The sequence below is a fragment of the Lemur catta genome, chromosome 6 (assembly GCF_020740605.2).
Source record: "Lemur catta isolate mLemCat1 chromosome 6, mLemCat1.pri, whole genome shotgun sequence".
Classification (NCBI taxonomy): Eukaryota; Metazoa; Chordata; class Mammalia; order Primates; family Lemuridae; genus Lemur; species Lemur catta.
The window spans coordinates 92216075-92222591 of NC_059133.1; the positions used below are offsets into that span (position 1 = coordinate 92216075).

The 6517-nt window shown below is 42.3% G+C and overlaps 1 pseudogene across 1 annotated transcript; it reads right to left on the minus strand.

The window, feature by feature from the left end:
* Window positions 1–4475: 4475 nt before the first annotated feature.
* LOC123640065 lies at window positions 4476–5878 on the minus strand (annotated as a pseudogene). The gene has a single exon (XR_006735864.1). The product of XR_006735864.1 is annotated as an elongation factor 1-alpha 1-like (transcript).
* Between the last annotated feature and the right edge of the window lie 639 nt (window positions 5879–6517).

The following is a 6517-nucleotide window of genomic DNA, read 5'->3' on the forward strand; positions in this document are numbered from 1 at the left end:
GTAGTACTCCATGGTATACATACACCACATTTTATTAATCCACTGATATATGGATGGGCACTTGGGTTGTTTCCACATCTTTGAAATTATGAATTGTGTTGCTATAAACATTCAAGTGCAGATATCTTTTTAAAATATAGAATGTCATTTTTTTCCTTTGGGTAGATGCCCAGTGATAGGATTGCTGGATCAAATGGTAGGTCTACTTTTAGTTCTTTGAGGTATCTCCAATACTACTTTCTATAGAGGTTGTACTAGTTTGCAGTCCCACCAGCAGGATTACTCATGCTTTGACAATAGTTGGTATTTCCAAATTTCCCTTCTTCTCCAGCCCTTCCCTCTGGTGTGGAAGGGCCCAGATTTCCCATACTGGGCAAAGATTTTCTCAAACATGTTTTGTAGAAAGTGTTCGGTCCCCAGCCACAACAAGATGTTTGGTTAATTGAAATGCCAGAGTAATTTGGTAAGCCTCTGTAAGGTGTGGGAGCTGGTCACGTATGTCCGCATCCCTTCTGTGTAGACAGAACACACAACAGCTGCTAGGCTGCCGCTGAGCTATTGAAGAAGCTGGACTCAGCGGCCTAGCTCTAAGTGGAGGGGTTGGGGGATTGAAAGGTGGCTTTCTGTCCCTCTCAGAGCGACAGCTTGACTTGATGGATGAGAAAGCCTGCCTGGCAAGTCAATGCTGCTCAGAACCAGAGGGACACTATGCACAGAGAGACGTGGAAGCACTCGGCCCGGATCCCAGGCCCCCAAAAGAGCCTCTCTCGGCTGTTGGTTCCGCTGGCCGGAACTGCAGCTCCGCCAGCAAATCCAGGAAGGAGATGCATTCGCTTTTTGCACTTGGTGCAGCCGCTGAGAGAGAGCTGAGTCCAGTCCTCAGTCCTGGGCTTGTTGCCCTCAGCGCCCAGCCCCAGGGTCTGCTGCTGCCGCTGCTGCAAGAACTTGGCCGCAGGCAACACGATCGGCTGCAAGGAGAAAGAGCGAGCAGGGCAGCAGCATTTCAACAGCTGCTCCTGCACCAGCAGGGCGGCCTCTTCTCCAAGGACAAGGGCCTGTCCCCGAACTAAGCGTTGGGGATTGGGGCTTCCCGTGTGCCACTGCCAAGCTCACAAACCTCCACCAGAGGATTCTTGGGAAGGGCAGTTCCTGCGCAGGCCCAGGCGTCGCCAAAAGGCGCAGGTCCTCGTGCCTCCAAATTTAGCAGCTGCCCCCTGGCATCTTAATGATGTTGCCAGGTCCCCAGATTTGTCTGGGTCGTGTAGCCTAATTTATTTTAGACCCATTCATTTAGTACTAAATTTCAGTTACTGTATTCTTCAATTTTTTTTAAATTCAGGATATTATGGGGGTACAAACATTTTGGTTACATGAAATACATTTGCCTCGCTCAAGCCAGCGCCACAAGCGTGTCCTTCCCCCATACAGTGCACCTGGTCTCCATTAGCTGTGGGTTTACCCATCCCACCCCCTACCTGACCGGCACCCAGTGAGTATTACTACCATGGGAACAATTTAGTGTTGATCAATTAGTAGCAGTTTGATGGTGAGTACATGTGGTGCATGTTTTTCCATCCTTGTGATACCTCACTTGGAAGGATGGGCTCAATCTCTAGGTATATGTATACCATGGATACTACTCAATTGTATTCTTCAATCTTAAAGTTTCATTTTGATTCTTTAAAAAATATTTTCCAATTTTCTGTAGAAATTCTCAATGTATTGTTTTATCTCATGACATGTTAAGTATTTTATTTTAAAGTCTGAATCGGAAAAACTCCTTATCTTGAGCCTCACAAGTCTATTGTTTCTTTTAATTTTCATTCATATGTGCATTATTTTCATCTTCCTGTGTAGTTACTTTTGATTGAGTGCTAGATATTGTGTATGAAACATTGTACAAATAATTTGATGCCTGGTTATCCTTTTTTCAGAGAGGAATTACTTTTGCTTCTTCTTCTTTTTTTTTTTTGAGATAGAGTCTCACTCTGTTGCCCAGGCTAGAGTCCCGTGGCATCAGCCTAGCTCACAGCAACCTCAAACTCCTGAGCTCAAGCAATCCTTCTGCCTCAGCCTCCCGAGTAGCTTGGACTATAGGCATGTGCCACCATGCCGGGCTAATTTTTTGTCTATATTTTTAGTTGACCCGCTAATTTCTTTCTTTTTTCAGTAGAGACAGGGTTTCGCTCTTGTTCAGGTTGGTATCGAACTCCTGACCTCAAGTGATCCACCCGCCTCGGCCTCCCATACTTTTGCTTCTTGTAGGCAGGTGAGGGCACTAGTACTCTCCAATCACCTAAATCCATTTTTAGTGACTTAAAGCTAATGGTTCTGGAATTGTCAGTCTACTTCTGGTTTGCTGTTCAAGGATGTAGGGATCCAATTCAACTTTAAGTCAAATAACAGCAATTTAACATTAAGATATATTTTTGATCAAAATATTTTGTTTTGTTATTATAATATAGTACCAATTTATTAACTTTTTCTTCAAGAAAAGACCTTAATATTTGCATAAGAATTAGAAAGAGACACTTTTTTGGTAAAAATAGCTTACACTGTTTATTTAAGAACATTAATTTTCAATAAAAATATGATATATAATTTTTCTGTTAATGTATTTGTTTAAAAAACCTGTTAATGAATCCAAAGCTTTCATCAGACTCTCAAAAGGTTCATTGGCCCAGAAGAGTTTAATCATTATTTATCCTAGATTGATTTCAACTTCCCAACACCTCAATTCCACTACCCAAAGCCCTTGATAAGGGCTAAAGAAAAACAAAATCATTTAGGGTTACACAAATGAGTTGTCCGACTTCTAGTAATGGTGGACTGACTTGCTGTAGACCAACTGTTGTATGAAGAACGACTAGCAGGACAAAATTGGCTTCAAAGCATTGGGGGGGCATTGTGGCACTGAGGACCTGAGGCATGTGAGGGCAGAGACAATAACCAGTGTGGATCCATGAACAATAATCAGCCGCTTTTCCCTCCCTTAATTTCTGGCATTCAGGTAATCTTCAGAATCTCAGTGTAATCCCAGGGACAGAGCATAGTTCCAAGAATGACTTACAAGGAATTTCTTACCAGCCAATGGTAGTAGGAACCAACAACAGTAATCTAATAAGTTGAAACTAATGAGATGCTGTGTGTCTTGTATATCTGGTCTATATACTGAGAATATTTTATACAAATTTTTGTGAGTTTAAATATCTCCTAGAGGCAGTGTTTTTGCCACCAACAATTGATTTAATTGTTTTTATCTAAATTTGGAAACCAGAGATTCAAATTCTGTCTACTTAGTTCAGTCATGGACACTAATTTTCAAAAGAACAACCCAGTGCTGCTTTTTGGAAAGAATTTAGTTCAAATTGCTGATTTACCTTTCATGTCTCCATTAAAAGAGGCCAAGCCAAAATAGAACAATATTCACTTTATCTCAGTCTAACTAGTATTTGCTTTTCTTTTCTTTTCCTTTATTTTTTTTTAAATTTTTTTTGAGACAGAGTCTCACTCTTTTGCCCAGGCTAAAGTGCTGTGGTGTCAGCCTAGCTCATAGCAACCTCAAGCTCCTCGGCTCAAGCAATCCTACTGCCTCAGCCTCCTGAGTAGCTGGGACTACAGTCATGAGCCACCATGCCTGGCTAATTTTTTCTATATATTTTTAGTTGTCCAGCTAATTTCTTTCTATTTTTAGTAGAGATGGGGTCTCGCTCTTACTCAGGCTGGTCTCAAACTCCTGAGCTCAAACGATCAACCCACCTTGGCCTCCCAGAGTGCTAGGATTACAGGAGTGAGCCACCGTGCCTGGCCTTAAATAATTTTTAAATCTGCAAATCTGACCTAAGTTTACCTCTGATTTTCCATTCTCCCTATTGATTATTATTTTGTTGTATATTATATTTTATATTGGCATATCTCTTCTGTTTGCCTTTGCTCCTACAATCTCAGCACTCTTTATTCAAAGGCATTGGCAATATAATCTAGAAATTTATGCAGGACAAAAGAATTGAAAGAAGCAAAGAGAATGGAGCACAGAGTTGCTAAGGGTCAAGACCAGAAAGTGATTAGGGGAGCATCGATAGGAGATAGACAAGGAAGCAAAGAGGTCATTAAATTGCTTTGCCTCTCTGTAGCTAAGAAGAATGTTCTCTTTTCATGGACCATCAAGTGACTTAACTGTCGGGTTTGTGTTTCTTTTTTTTCTCATTAAACTTTGTTTTAATGGGTCTCAAAATTCTGTGACAGATTTTTGGTCAAGTTATTTCCATTAAAAAGTACTGATTTTAAAAACTAATAACTTAAAACTGCCACACAAAAAGAAACAAAAGTCCACAAAACATTTTCTTTTCCTCCTGAAGGTTTTACGATGCATTGTTATTAACAACCAGTCTTTTACTATTAAACTTAAATGGTCAATTGAAACAAACAGTTCTGAGACTGTACTTCCACCACTATTTAAGGGTTGGGTGGCAGGTATTATGGATAATATTCATTTAGCCTTCTGAGCTTTCTGGGAAGATTTGGAGACCTTGCCAACTCCAGCAGCCTTCTTGTCCACCGCTTTGATGACACCCACAGCAACTGTCTGTCTCATATCACGAACAGCAAAACGACCCAGAGGAGGATAGTCTGAGAAGCTCTCGACACACATAGGCTCGCCAGGAAACATATTGACAATGGCAGCATCACCAGATTTCAAGAATTTGGGGCCATCCTCCAGCTTCTTTCCAGAGCCACGGTCAATCTTTTCCTTCAGCTCAGCAAACTTGCAGGCAATATGGGCTGTGTGACAATCCAATACAGGAGCGTAGCCAGCACTAATTTGGCCTGGATGGTTCAGGATAATCACCTGAACAGTGAAGCCAGGAGCTTCCATTGGTGGGTCATTTTTGCTGTCACCAGCAACGTCGCCACGACGAACATCTTTGACAGACACATTCTTGACGTTGAAGCCCACATTGTCCCCTGGAAGAGCTTCGCTCAAAGCTTCATGGTACATTTTAACAGACTTTACTTAAGTTGTAGCATTGACTGGAGCAAAGGTGACCACCATGCCGGGTTTGAGAACACCAGTCTCCACTCAGCCCACAAGGACAGTACCAATACCGCCAATTTTGTAGACACTCCGCAGAGGCAGATGCAAGGGCTTGTCAGTTGGACAAGTTGGTGGCAGGATGCAATCCAGAGCTTCAAGCAGTGTGGTTCCACTGGCATTGCCATCTTTATGGGTGACTTTCCATCCCTTGAACCAAGGCATGTTAGCACTTGGCTCCAACATGTTGTCACCATTCCAACCACAAATTGGCACAAATGCTACTATGTCAGGGTTGTAGCCAATTTTCTTAATGTAAGTGCTGACTTCTTTAGCAATTTCTTCATATCTCTTTTGGCTGTAGGGCGGCTTAGTGGAATCCATTTTGTTAACACCAACAATTAGTTGTTTCACACCTAGTGTGTAAGCCAGAAAGGCATGCTCATGGGTCTGCCCATTCTTTGAGATACCAGCTTCAAATTCACTAACACCAGCAGCAACAATCAGGACAGCACAGTCAGCCTGAGATGTGCCTGTAATCATGTTTTTGATAAAGTCTCTGTGTCCTGGGGCATCAATAATAGTCACATAATATTTGCTGGTCTCAAATTTCCACAGGGAGATATCAATGGTGATACCACGCTCACACTCAGCTTTCAGTTTATCCAAGACCCAGGCATACTTGAAGGAGCCCTTTCCCATTTCAGCGGCCTCCTTCTCAAATTTTTCAGTGGTTCTTTTGTCAATCCCACCACATTTGTAGATCAGACGGCCAGTAGTGGTGGACTGGCCCGAATCTACATGTCTGATGACAACGATGTTGATGTGAGTCTTTTCCTTCCCCATTTTGGCTTTTATGGGTGGTTTTCATAGCACTTGTGTTCTGGCGGCAAACCCATTGTGAAAAAAGCTGGGTTTGTGTTTCTTTATCTCTGAGGGGAACCGGAAACAGAAGATGGTATCTTACAACTGCTTCTTCTCCCTTCTTCCCTTGTGATCTATTGCATCTTAAACCAACTATGGCAGAAATTTTCTGGGTCCTCATCCTGTTTCTCAATGTTTATTTCAGCATAAGCTATAGTCGTAACTATCCTATCACTTAAAAACCCTGTTTGGTTCAACCCTGCTGTTTGGAGTTTTTATGGAAGCTCCGTTACGTAGGCATGTTTGATTAAATCTTCGGCCATTGGTGATTAAACTCAATCTCCAGCCCCTTCTTCTCCCTGGAGGGGTGGGGCTGAAAGTTCTAACCTTTTCATCACAGGGTTGGTTCTTCTGGCAACCAGCCCCCAGGCTGAAGCTATCTAGGGGACCATCAAGAGTCACCTTATTAGTATAAACCCACAGGCATGGTTGAAAGGGGCTTATTACGAATAACAAAAGATGCTCCTTCTGTATTACTCTGAAACTATTTCAGAAACTGGGGGCAAAAACCAAATAGATATCGAAAGATACTCCTTGCATCCTTATAGCTTAGAATCTGGG